The sequence below is a fragment of the Pseudophryne corroboree genome, unplaced genomic scaffold (genome assembly GCF_028390025.1).
Source record: "Pseudophryne corroboree isolate aPseCor3 unplaced genomic scaffold, aPseCor3.hap2 scaffold_378, whole genome shotgun sequence".
NCBI classification, from domain to species: domain Eukaryota; kingdom Metazoa; phylum Chordata; class Amphibia; order Anura; family Myobatrachidae; genus Pseudophryne; species Pseudophryne corroboree.
Genome location: NW_026970027.1, coordinates 45,452 through 60,003, shown reverse-complemented (window position 1 = coordinate 60,003; position 14,552 = coordinate 45,452). Strand labels below are relative to the sequence as shown.

The following is a 14,552-nucleotide window of genomic DNA, read 5'->3' as shown; positions in this document are numbered from 1 at the left end:
GATGAAAAAAAGAATTAGCTCTGGGGTGAAAACCAAAAACTGAAAAGAATGGAGACTCTTTAGTGGAGGAATGACAAGAATTATTGTAAGCAAATTCAGCCAACGGAAGAAACTCGGACCAATCATTCTGGAGTTTGGCTGAATACAAGCGCAAATATTGTTTCAATGATTGGTTAACTCGTTCGGTTTGCCCGTTGGATTGTGGGTGGTAACCGGATGTTAACGACAATTTCATCTTCAATGAGGCACAAAAACATTTCCAGAATTGTGCGATGAATTGTGGACCCCGATCAGAAACAATATCAGTAGGCAACCCATGAAGCCTGAATACATGGCGGAGAAACAAAACTGCCAACCCTTGGGCAGAAGGCAATCGGGGAAGAGCAATAAAATGAGCCATTTTACTAAAACGGTCCACTACCACCCATATGACTCGGAATCCGGCTGAAAGGGGAAGGTCAACCACAAAATCCATGGAAATATGAGACCACGGCCTGAGAGGAACATTTAAGGGCATAAGTTGCCCGATGGGCAAGGAACGGGGAACCTTATGCTGTGCACAAACCTGACATGAATAAACAAATTCCTTGACGTCTTTAGAAAGACCAGGCCACCATACTGAGCGAGAGACTAACTCCAATGTCTTAGAGACTCCTGGATGCCCTGAAACTTTGTTATCATGGAATTCCGTTAAAACAGTAACTCTCAAAAACTCAGGGACGTAAAGACGACCAGCAGGGGTAATTCTAGGAGCTTGGTGTTGAAGCTGTTTTAACTGGGTAAATAAATCTTGTGTGAGGCCCGCCCAGATGACCGAAGATGGAAGTATGGGGGTAACAGGATTGTTATTGTGAACCGGAAGAAAGCTATGTGACAGGGCATCAGCCTTAGTATTCTTGGAACCAGGCCTGAAAGTGATTATAAATTTGAAACGCGTAAAAAATAATGCCCAACGTGCCTGCCGGGCATTAAGCCGCTTAGCCGATTCAATCTATTGCAGGTTCTTATGGTCAGTCAATACCGAAATAGTATGTTTTGCTCCCTCCAGCCAATGCCTCCACTCCTCGAAAGCCCATTTTACCGCCAGTAACTCCCGATTACCAACGTCATAGTTGGATTCAGCGGAGGAGAATTTCCTGGACATAAAGGCACAAGGATGTAACTCCAGAGACTCCGGATCCTTTTGAGAAAGGATAGCCCCCACTCCAACCTCCGAGGCATCAACCTCCACCACAAAGGGCAATTCCGGATTAGGAAGTCTGAGGACTGGAGCCGAGACAAAGGCTTGTTTCAAGGCCCGGAAGGACAACTCAGCTTCACGCGACCAGTTGGTAGGATCCGCTCCTTTCTTTGTCAGAGCTACAATGGGAGCAACCAGGTCAGAAAAAGAATGAATGAACCTCCTATAATAATTCGCAAACCCTAAAAAACGCTTAATTGCTTTTAAATTGGTGGGTTGCGCCCAACTAAGGATGGCCTGGAGTTTCTTTGGTTCCATGGAAAATCCCTGAGGGGAAATTATGTACCCTAAAAAAGATACTTCCGTGACATGAAACTCACACTTCTCCAGCTTGGCATATAAATGATTCTCACATAACTTTTGAAGAACCAGACGCACCTGGGTAACATGTTGTTCCATTGATTTAGAAAAAATCAGGATGTCGTCTAAGTAAACGACCACGAATTTCCCTAGGAAGTCACGGAGCACATCGTTAATGAGGTCTTGAAAAACTGCCGGAGCATTGGACAGGCCGAACGGCATCACCAGGTATTCGTAGTGACCCGACTGAGTACTGAAGGCCGTTTTCCACTCATCTCCAGATTTAATTCGGATGAGGTTGTACGCTCCTCTAAGGTCAATTTTAGAAAAAAATCACAGCAGAACGTAACTGATCAAAGAGTACAGAAATCAACGGCAAAGGATAGGTGTTTTTAACTGAGATCTTATTCAGGGCTCTAAAATCAATGCAAGGTCTAAGCGAGCCATCCTTTTTCTCCACAAAGAAGAAGCCTGCACTTAAAGGAGATTTTGATGGTCTAATAAATCCTTTCTCAAGGCTCTCCTTTACATAATCATTCATAGCCGCAGTTTCTGGCCCGGATAATGCATATAATCTTCCCTTTGGCAATGCGGCACCAGGAATTAACTCAATAGCACAATCATAAGGCCGATGGGGAGGCAGAATGTCCGCATTGCCTTTGGAGAAAACATCAGCAAACTCCTGGTATTCCACCGGAATGAGTTCTGGAATGATAGCTGCTACTCTGACTGGAAACGTGATACATTCCTTATCACAAAAAGTACCCCAATGTGAAATCTCCCCCGACCGCCAATCAATGGTGGGATTATGAAAGGCCAGCCAAGGGTGACCCAGAACAACTGGAACTGCTGGGCAATGTGTAAGAAAGAACTCGATTTTCTCGGAATGTAGAGCTCCTACTGTAAGTAGTACAGGAGGTGTACGGAGAGAAATAATCCCATTAGACAGCGGACTCCCATCTAAGCCATGCATGGTGACACACCTACCCAAAGGTAACTGAGGAATGCCTAAGGCCTTAGCCCAAGTTAAATCCATAAAGTTTCCTGCAGCTCCACTGTCAACAAAAGCCGACACCAAAGAACTGAGGCTGCCAAAGGAAACTTTAACTGGGACTAAAAGGGAGTTATTCGAGGAGATAAGCTGCAGACCTAGGTGAACCCCCTCACAATTCACCTGGTCAAAGCGTTTCCCGACTTGTTCGGACAATTACGAGCAAAATGTCCCTTACCCCCACAGTACAGACAAAGACCAGAATTTTGCCTTCTGGCTCTTTCTTCAGGAGACAGCCGGGAGAGACCCATCTGCATGGTCTCCTCTATGTCTTCAGGAATGGAATATACACACGGACTTGACCTTACAGGTGCTCCTTTTTCAGCCCTCCGCTCTCTGAGACGACGATCAATCTTAATAGAAAGCTCCATGAGTTTATCGAGAGTCTCAGGAGCGGGGTACTGAAGGAGACTGTCTTTTATAGACTCTGATAAGCCGAGGCGAAACTGACTGCGCAGGGCTGGGTCATTCCAGCCACAGTCGTTCGACCAACGGCGAAACTCCGTACAATAAACCTCTGCAGGATTTCTACCCTGTCTGAGAGCGCGCAACTGACTTTCAGCGGACGCCTCTCTATCAGGGTCATCATACAAGAGCCCTAAAGACTCAAAAAAAGCGTCAATTGACAACAATGCCGGATCCTCTGCTCTTAAACCAAATGCCCAGGTCTGAGGATCCCCCTGGAGCAAAGAAATAATAAACCCGACCCGCTGAGATTCAGTACCCGAGGAAGTCGGTCTTAAACGAAAATAAAGTTTACAGGATTCTTTAAAATTAAAAAAACTCTTTTCTATCACCAGAAAAACGGTCAGGCAAATGCATCTTTGGTTCAGGGACTACCCTTGGGGAAGCTCGCAAAAGATCTTCCTGCGACTTCACCCGAAGAGAAAGATCCTGAACCATCTGAGTAAGTTCTTGAATCTGGCTGACTAAGAGCTGACCAGGATTTGGCCCTAAACCTGTTGGATTCATGAGGCCGATAAACTCTCACAAAACTGAATGAGCAAAAATTAAACCCTGTTTAATTTTAAGTTTTGGTATGGCCGGTAATAATGTTATGATTCCAGCACTCTGGTCAGAGAAGATCTTATGGCAAGGACTGGAGCACTGGAACGGAATGCTGGGGAAGGGAGCAGGACAGGAAAATAGCCCCTGGCGCCCTAACTCTGTTGTCTCACCCGTGTTGTCAGAAATCCCCTGCGAGACTATGGTTTCTTGAGCCCTTGGCAGCCGCGTTTGAAGGGCGGATTATGTCTGCCCAACTTCGATGCCCCCCGGTCTTAATGAGAGACAAAGGGAAACCTGAGACAGGGTGATAACAAGAGGCCCTCTAACTAAACAACCAGGCCAGGGGCTAAGCAAACTCAAAACTATAATATGTGCGGAGAAACCGCCAGGAAAAAGGACAACCAAAATATCCACTTGTCCAATTCTCCTACCCGGCACCGCCAAGTACCAGAGAGGACTTGTGGAAGCGGAACCCTCCGCAAATGCTCCAAACACAAAATATAAAAGGTAAAGCGGCTGAGCCGCAACACACGGCAGAGCCGCAACTCACGAACACCACTGGATATAAAACGGTGATCAGTCAGGACTCCAGGGAACCAAACGACCTCTTGGGATGAGATGACAACTCCCGAATACCGGACTTCTGCGGACTGGAATGACCGGATACAGCAGGACTGGAAACAGACTCTCAGCAAACAAAGGCAGCATGCAGGAAGCTATTACCGGCATCTGTGAGAAGCCCTGGGAGTGTATTTAACAAGGAGTCCTCCAATCAGCTGCTAAAGGCTGATTAGAATAAATGCCGTGCAGCTGCCTTGCTGCACGGCCAGAGAGCAGGTGAATATCTTAATTTCCTAAAGCCTAGCAATGGGGAACGCGATCCGCCAGTGGCGTCCCCGTTGCTAGGGTCCGTGCGGCTCAGCGCGCCCGGCGTCTAGCGTTGCTAGGGAGCCGGCGGCTGTACGTGCACGGCGTCTCTAGTTGCTAGGCGCCGGGCCGCGCAGACCATCATGCGGACCCTGGCGCCTAACAGTATGACTCCCAAAAACAACAACCGCGTCATTGGGACCAACTGCGATTTTGGCAAGTTTAGGAGCCAACCATGTTGTTGAAGAACTGTCAGGGAGAGTGCAATGTTTTGCACCAACTGGTCCCTGGATCTCGCCTTTATCAGGAGATCATCCAAGTACGGGATAATTGTGACTCCTTGCTTGCGAAGGAGAACCATAATTTCCGCCATCACCCTGGTGAAAATCCTCGGAGCCGTGGACAGACCAAACGGCAATGTCTGAAATTGGTAATGACAATCCTGAATTGCAAACCTTAGGTAGCTTGAGGCAGTGGCTAAATGGGAACATGTAAGTAGGCATCCTTTATGTCTACCAAAACCATGAAATCTCCGTCCTCCGGACTGGAGATCACTGCCCTGAGAAATTCCATCTTGAAATTGAATTTCTTTAGGAAGAAATTGAGGGATTTCAGATTTAAGATTGGTCTGACTGAGCCGTCCGGCTTCGGGACCACGAAGAGGCTTGAATAAAAACCTTCTCCCTGCTGACAAAGGCCAATTTGAACAATCGGTGAGGGGGAACGTCTTGAAACCCCAGTTTGTACCCTTGGGACACTATTTGTAAAACCCACGAGTCCAGGTCCGAATGAATCCAGAACTGACTGAAGAGTTTTAGACGTGCCCCCACTGGTGTGGGCTCCTGCAAGAAAGCCCCAGTGTCATGCAGTGGATTTGGCAGAAGCAGAGGACAATCTCTGGTCCTGCGATCTTGAAGAGGCTACAGACCTCTTCCTTTTCCTTCCTCTACCTGCAAAGAAAGGGGAATCTAAACTTCTTGCATATCTATTGGGCCAAAATGACTGCGGTAGATAATGATGCGTCTTCATCCGTTGACAGGGAACATAGGGCAAGAAGGTTGACTTACCATTGAAATGAGGATGCATCTTGCTGCCTTTCCAATGAAGCAAGTTTAATTTAGTAATAGGTGAAAAACCATCCTTACAAAGGTGTTAATCAGAGACTTGGCTTTGTGGACACTTTTCAGAGAACAAATTTGTTAGCATAAAAATAAAGCCAGAAAATGAAGAGCTGTTTAATCACGCAATTTGATTTTTTTGCCAGCATATTTCTTTTTCTCTGCAACCCACTGCTAAATTGTGATTCCTAGATGTTTTTATAAAATCACTGAATCAAATCTAACTCTGATTACATCAGAGAAGGCCAGGTACCCTACACCATAACAGGGGGTATGAAATTTGACTTGTCTACTTAAAGATCACCAAAATCTGATAACAAGGTCAAGTACGTCCCTGGGTGGGATTGAACCACCAACCTTTTGGTTAATAGCCGTACACACTAACTGATTGCGCCACAGAGACACTTTGCAAAAGTACATACTGACAAAGGCTAATAAGCATTCATCTAAAACGTTTCCTAGAAAAACTTTAAAAAGTCAATAATCTGGAGAGTTTTTGTAAGATGTTTCTTCCATCAACCAACGAAGAAACACATTGGTACTTTCCCATGATGAGTGAGTGCTTCAGGATCTCTTGCACTTACATGTGCAGCAGAGTACAGCAATGGAAGCATGCTAGGCCCATAACCCAGAGGTAGGCAGATTGAAACTATCTTCTGCTATATGCATTTTTTTTTGTTAATTAAAGTAATCCAAAACTGGGATTGATATTTTGGCTCTTTTATTTTTACTTAAAGTACAACAACTTTTACCATTTTAATTTGTTTTAATAGTATATTGACAGTATTGTTTTCTTTCAAAAATCCACTTAATTTTCTTTACCCTATTATTAAAATGGTAATTGACAAAAACAAACTACATTGTCACCAGAAGAGCAATACAAAATGTACAAGTGATATATTAAAATCATATTTCCAGCTTGCATTTCAATGATGCATTGGGGCAACGATTTTGTGAGAAACATCTTCACCCTTAAATAAAGATTTTCTTAATTCCTTACCTGTGTGCTAATTAGATATCACCTTGTTTTCATATTAAACAGACTTCCACATGAGAAAGCAGCAAGGATGCAGTGGCGTTAATGTTTCCTGGTGTCAACTTGTATTATTTCAGTAGACATTGAAATGAGGATGCATCTTGCTGCCTTTCCAATGAAGCAAGTTTAATTTAGTAATAGGTGAAAAACCATCCTTACAAAGGTGTTAATCAGAGACTTGGCTTTGTGGACACTTTTCAGAGAACAAATTTGTTAGCATAAAAATAAAGCCAGAAAATGAAGAGCTGTTTAATCACTCAATTGGATTTTTCTGCCAGCATATTTTTTTTCTCTGCAACCCACTGCTAAATTGTGCTTCCTAGCTGTTTTTATAAAATCACTGAATCAAATCTAACTCTGATTACATCAGAGAAGGCCAGGTACCCTACACCGTAACAGGGGGTTTGAAATTTTGACTTGTCTACTTAAAGATCACCAAAATCTGATAACAAGGGAAATTAGGTCCCTGGGTGGGATTGAACCACCAACCTTATGGTTAATAGCCGTACATACTAATTGATTGCGCCACAGAGACACTTTGCAAAAGTCCATACTGACAAAGGCTAATAAGCATTCATCTAAAACGTTTCCTAGAAAAACTTTAAAAAGTCAATAATCTGGAGAGTTTTTGTAAGATGTTTCTTCCATCAACCAACGAAGAAACACATTGGTACTTTCCCATGATGAGTGAGTGCTTCAGGATCTCTTGCACTTACATGTGCAGCAGAGTACTGCAATGGAAGCATGCTGGGCCCATAACCCAGAGGTAGGCAGATTGAAACTATCCTCTGCTATATGCATTTTTTTTTGTTAATTAAAGTAATCCAAAACTGGGATTGATATTTTGTCTCTTTTATTTTTACTTAAAGTACAATAACTTTTACCATTTTAATTTGTTTTAATAGTATATTGACAGTATTGTTTTCTTTCAAAAATCCACTTCATTTTCTTTACCCTATTATTAAAATGGTAATTGACAAAAACAAACTACATTGTCACCAGAAGAGCAATACAAAATGTACAAGTGATATATTAAAATCATCTTTCCAGCTTGAATTTCAATGATGCATTGGGTCAACAAATTTGTGAGAAACATCTTCACCCTTAAATAAAGATTTTCTTAATTCCTTACCTGTGTGCTAATTAGATATCACCTTGTTTTCATATTAAACAGACTTCCACATGAGAAAGCAGCAAGGATGCAGTGGCGTTAATGTTTCCTGGTGTCAACTTGTATTATTTCAGTAGACATTGAAATGAGGATGCATCTTGCTGCCTTTCCAATGAAGCAAGTTTAATTTAGTAATAGGTGAAAAACCATCCTTACAAAGGTGTTAATCAGAGACTTGGCTTTGTGGACACTTTTCAGAGAACAAATTTGTTAGCATAAAAATAAAGCCAGAAAATGAAGAGCTGTTTAATCACTCGATTGGATTTTTCTGCCAGCATATTTTTTTTCTCTGCAACCCACTGCTAAATTGTGCTTCCTAGCTGTTTTTTTATAAAATCACTGAATCAAATCTAACTCTGATTACATCAGAGAAGGCCATGTACCCTACACCATAAGAGGGGGTTTGAAATTTTGACTTGTCTACTTAAATATCACCAAAATCTGATCACAAGTTTAATTAGGTCCCTGGGTGGGATTGAACCACCAACCTTTCGGTTAATAGCCGAACACACTAACCGATTGCGCCACAGAGACACTTTGCAAAAAGTGCCTACTGACAAAGGCTAATAAGCATACATCTAGAACGTTTCCTAGAAAAACATTAAAAAATCAATAATCTGGAGAGTTTTTGTAAGATGTTTCTTCCATCAACTAACGAATAAACACATTGGTACTTTCCCATGATGAGTGAGTGCTTCAGGATCTCTTGCACTTACATGTGCAGCAGAGTACTGCAATGGAAGCATGCTGGACCCATAACCCAGAGGTAGGCAGATTGAAACTATCCTTTGCTATATGCATTTTTTTTGTTAATTTAAGTAATCAAAACTGGGATTGATATTTTTGCTCTTTTATTTTTACTTAAAGTACAATAACTTTTACCATTTTAATTTGTTTTAATAGTATATTGACAGTATAGTTTTCTTTCAAAAATCCACTTAATTTTCTTTACCCTGTTATTAAAATGGTAATTGACAAAAAAAACTACATTGTCACCAGAAGAGCAATACAAAATGTACAAGTGATATATTAAAATCATCTTTCCAGCTTGAATTTCAATGATGCATTGGGGCAACAATTTTGTGAGAAACATCTTCACCCTTAAATAAAGATTTTCGTAATTCCTTACCTGTGTGCTAATTAGATATCACCTTGTTTTCACATTAAACAGACTTCCACATGAGAAAGCAGCAAGGATGCAGTGGCGTTAATGTTTCCTGGTGTCAACCTGTATTATTTCAGTAGACATTGAAATGAGGATGCATCTTGCTGCCTTTCCAATGAAGCAAGTTTAATTTAGTAATAGGTGAAAAACCATCCCTACAAAGGTGTTAATCAGAGACTTGGCTTTGTGGACACTTTTCAGAGAACAAATTTGTTAGCATAAAAATAAAGCAAGAAAATTAAGAGCTGTTAAATCAAGCAATTTGATTTTTTTGCAAGCATATTTCTTTTTCTCTGCAACCCACTGCTAAATTGTGCTTCCTAGATGTTTTTATAAAATCACTGAATCAAATCTAACTCTGATTACATCAGAGAAGGCCAGGTACCCTACACAATAAGAGGGGGTTTGAAATTTTGACTTGTCTACTTAAATATCACCAAAATCTGATAACAAGGTCAATTACGTCCCTGGGTGGGATTGAACCACCAACCTTTTGGTTAATAGCCATACACACTAACTGATTGCGCCACAGAGACACTTTGCAAAAGTACATACTGACAAAGGCTAATAAGCATTCATCTAAAACGTTTCCTAGAAAAACTTAATAAAGTCAATAATCTGGAGAGTTTTTGTAAGATGTTTCTTCTATCAACCAACGAAGAAACACATTGGTACTTTCCCATGATGAGTGAGTGCTTCAGGATCTCTTGCACTTACATGTGCAGCAGAGTACAGCAATGGAAGCATGCTGGGCCCATAACCCAGAGGTAGGCAGATTGAAACTATCCTCTGCTATATGCATTTTTTTGTTTGTTAATTAAAGTATTCCAAAACTGGGATTGATATTTTGGCTCTTTTATTTTTACTTAAAGTACAATAACTTTTACCATTTTAATTTGTTTTAATAGTATATTGACAGTTTTGTTTTCTTTCAAAAATCCACTTCATTTTCTTTACCCTATTATTAAAATGGTAATTGACAAAAACAAACTACATTGTCACCAGAAGAGCAATACAAAATGTACAAGTGATATATTAAAATCATCTTTCCAGCTTGAATTTCAATGATGCATTGGGGCAACGATTTTGTGAGAAACATCTTCACCCTTAAATAAAGATTTTCTTAATTCCTTACCTGTGTGCTAATTAGATATCACCTTGTTTTCACATTAAACAGACTTCCACATGAGAAAGCAGCAAGGATGCAGTGGCGTTAATGTTTCCTGGTGTCAACCTGTATTATTTCAGTAGACATTGAAATGAGGATGCATCTTGCTGCCTTTCCAATGAAGCAAGTTTAATTTAGTAATAGGTGAAAAACCATCCTTACAAAGGTGTTAATCAGAGACTTGGCTTTGTGGACACTTTTCAGAGAACAAATTTGTTAGCATAAAAATAAAGCCAGAAAATAAAGAGCTGTTTAATCACTCAATTGGATTTTTCTGCCAGCATATTTTTTTTCTCTGCAACCCACTGCTAAATTGTGCTTCCTAGCTTTTTTTTATAAAATCACTGAATCAAATCTAACTCTGATTACATCAGAGAAGGCCAGGTACCCTACACAATAACAGGGAGTATGAAATTTGACTTGTCTACTTAAAGATCACCAAAATCTGATCACAAGGTCAATTACGTCCCTGGGTGGGATTGAACCACTAACCTTTTGGTTAATAGCCGTACACACTAACTGATTGCGCCACAGAGACACTTTGCAAAAGTACATACTGACAAATGCTAATAAGCATTCATCTAAAACGTTTCCTAGAAAAACTTAAAAAAGTCAATAATCTGGAGAGTTTTTGTAAGATGTTTCTTCCATCAACCAACGAAGAAACACATTGGTACTTTCCCATGATGAGTGAGTGCTTCAGGATCTCTTGCACTTACATGTGCAGCAGAGTACAGCAATGGAAGCATGCTGGGCCCATAACCCAGAGGTAGGCAGATTGAAACTATCCTCTGCTATATGCTTTTTTTTTGTTAATTAAAGTAATCCAAAACTGGGATTGATATTTTGGCTCTTTTATTTTTACTTAAAGTACAATAACTTTTACCATTTTAATTTGTTTTAATAGTATATTGACAGTATTGTTTTCTTTCAAAAATCCACTTCATTTTCTTTACCCTATTATTAAAATGGTAATTGACAAAAACAAACTACATTGTCACCAGAAGAGCAATACAAAATGTACAAGTGATATATTAAAATCATCTTTCCAGCTTGAATTTCAATGATGCATTGGGGCAACGATTTTGTGAGAAACATCTTCACCCTTAAATAAAGATTTTCTTAATTCCTTACCTGTGTGATAATTAGATATCACCTTGTTTTCGCATTAAACAGACTTCCACATGAGAAAGCAGCAAGGATGCAGTGGCGTTAATGTTTCCTGGTGTCAACTTGTATTATTTCAGTAGACATTGAAATGAGGATGCATCTTGCTGCCTTTCCAATGAAGCAAGTTTAATTTAGTAATAGGTGAAAAACTATCCTTACAAAGGTGTTAATCAGAGACTTGGCTTTGTGGACACTTTTCAGAGAACAAATTTGTTAGCATAAAAATAAAGCCAGAAAATGAAGAGCTGTTTAATCACTCAATTGGATTTTTCTGCCAGCATATTTTTTATCTCTGCAAACCACTGCTAAATTGTGCTTCCTCGCTGTTTTTATAAAATCAATGAATCAAATCTAACTCTGATTACATCAGAGAAGGCCAGGTACCCTACACCATAAGAGGGGGTTTGAAATTTTGACTTGTCTACTTAAAGATCACCAAAAGCTGATAACAAGATCAATTACATCCCAGGGTGGGATTGAACCACCAACCTTTTAGTTAATAGCCGTACACACTAACTGATTGCGCCACAGAGACACTTTGCGAAAGTGCATACTGACAAAGGCTAATAAGCATTCATCTAAAACGTTTCCTAGAAAAACTTTAAAAAGTCAATAATCTGGAGAGTTTTTGTAAGATGTTTCTTCCATCAACCAACGAAGAAACACATTGGTACTTTCCCATGATGAGTGAGTGCTTCAGGATCTCTTGCACTTACATGTGCAGCAAAGTACAGCAATGGAAGCATGCTGGGTTCATAACCCAGAGGTAGGCAGATTGAAACTATCCTCTGCTGTATGCTTTTTTTTTTTAATTAAAGTAATCCAAAACTGGGATTGATATTTTGGCTCTTTTATTTTTACTTAAAGTACAATAACTTTTACCATTTTAATTTGTTTTAATAGTATATTGACAGTATTGTTTTCTTTCAAAAATCCACTTAATTTTCTTTACCCTATTATTAAAATGGTAATTGACAAAAACAAACTACATTGTCACCAGAAGAGCAATACAAAATGTACAAGTGATATATTAAAATCATCTTTCCAGCTTGAATTTCAATGATGCATTGGGGCAACGATTTTGTGAGAAACATCTTCACCCTTAAATAAAGATTTTCTTAATTCCTTACCTGTGTGCTAATTAGATATCACCTTGTTTTCGCATTAAACAGACTTCCACATGAGAAAGCAGCAAGGATGCAGTGGCGTTAATGTTTCCTGGTGTCAACTTGTATTATTTCAGTAGACATTGAAATGAGGATGCATCTTGCTGCCTTTCCAATGAAGCAAGTTAAATTTAGTAATAGGTGAAAAACCATCCCTACAAAGGTGTTAATCAGAGACTTGGCTTTGTGGACACTTTTCAGAGAACAAATTTGTTAGCATAAAAATAAAGCCAGAAAATGAAGAGCTGTTTAATCACTCAATTGGATTTTTTTTGCCAGCATATTTTTTTTCTCTGCAACCCACTGCTAAATTGTGCTTCCTAGCTGTTTTTTATAAAATCACTGAATCAAATCTAACTCTGATTACATCAGAGAAGGCCAGGTACCCTACACAATAAGAGGGGGTTTGAAATTTTGACTTGTCTACTTAAATATCACCAAAATCTGATCACAAGGTCAATTACATTCCTGGGTGGGATTGAACCACCAACCTTTTGGTTAATAGCCTTACACACTAACCAATTGCACCACAGAGACACTTTGCAAAAAGTACATACTGACAAAGGCTAATAAGCATTCATCAAGAACGTTTCCTAGAAAAACTTTAAAAAGTCAATAATCTGGAGAGTTTTTGTAAGATGTTTCTTCCATCAACCAATGAAGAAACACATTGGTACTTTCCCATGATGAGTGAGTGCTTCAGGATCTCTTGCACTTACATGTGCAGCAGAGTACTGCAATGGAAGCATGCTGGACCCATAACCCAGAGATAGGTAGATTGAAACTATCCTCTGCTATATGCATTTTTTTTTGTTAATTAAAGTAATCCAAAACTGGGATTGATATTTTGTCTCTTTTATTTTTACTAAAAGTACAATAACTTTTACCATTTTAATTTGTTTTAATAGTATATTGACAGTATTGTTTTCTTTCAAAAATCCACTTCATTTTCTTTACCCTATTATTAAAATGGTAATTGACAAAAACAAACTACATTGTCACCAGAAGAGCAATACAAAATGTACAAGTGATATATTAAAATCATCTTTCCAGCTTGAATTTCAATGATGCATTGGGGCAACGATTTTGGGAGAAACATCTTCACCCTTAAATAAAGATTTTCTTAATTCCTTACCTGTGTGATAATTAGATATCACCTTGTTTTCACATTAAACAGACTTCCACATGAGAAAGCAGCAAGGATGCAGTGGCGTTAATGTTTCCTGGTGTCAACCTGTATTATTTCAGTAGACATTGAAATGAGGATGCATCTTGCTGCCTTTCCAATGAAGCAAGTTTAATTTAGTAATAGGTGAAAAACCATCCCTACAACGGTGTTAATCAGAGACTTGGCTTTGTGGACACTTTTCAGAGAACAAATTTGTTAGCATAAAAATAAAGCCAGAAAATGAAGAGCTGTTTAATCACTCAGTTGGATTTTTTTTGCCAGCATATTTTTTTTCTCTGCAACCCACTGCTAAATTGTGCTTCCTAGCTGTTTTTTATAAAATCACTGAATCAAATCTAACTCTGATTACATCAGAGAAGGCCATGTACCCTACACCATAAGAGGGGGTTTGAAATTTTGACTTGTCTACTTAAATATCACCAAAATCTGATCAGAAGTTTAATTAGGTCCCTGGGTGGGATTGAACCACCAACCTTTCGGTTAATAGCCGAACACACTAACCGATTGCGCCACAGAGACACTTTGCAAAAAGTGCCTACTGACAAAGGCTAATAAGCATACATCTAGAACGTTTCCTAGAAAAACATTAAAAAAGTCAATAATCTGGAGAGTTTTTGTAAGATGTTTCTTCCATCAACTAACGAATAAACACATTGGTACTTTCCCATGATGAGTGAGTGCTTCAGGATCTCTTGCACTTACATGTGCAGCAGAGTACTGCAATGGAAGCATGCTGGACCCATAACCCAGAGGTAGGCAGATTGAAACTATCCTTTGCTATATGCATTTTTTTTGTTAATTTAAGTAATCAAAACTGGGATTGATATTTTTGCTCTTTTATTTTTACTTAAAGTACAATAACTTTTACCATTTTAATTTGTTTTAATAGTATATTGACAGTAT

The 14,552-nt window shown here is 39.4% G+C and overlaps 2 non-coding genes across 2 annotated transcripts; both read right to left on the bottom strand.

The window, feature by feature from the left end:
- Nucleotides 1-8,251: 8,251 nt before the first annotated feature.
- On the bottom strand, nucleotides 8,252-8,325 carry TRNAN-AUU (transfer RNA asparagine (anticodon AUU)). Its single transcript has one exon. It is a non-coding gene; the product is annotated as a tRNA-Asn (tRNA).
- Nucleotides 8,326-14,094: 5,769 nt separating this feature from the next.
- TRNAN-AUU (transfer RNA asparagine (anticodon AUU)) lies at nucleotides 14,095-14,168 on the bottom strand. Its single transcript has one exon. It is a non-coding gene; the product is annotated as a tRNA-Asn (tRNA).
- Nucleotides 14,169-14,552: the final 384 nt, after the last annotated feature.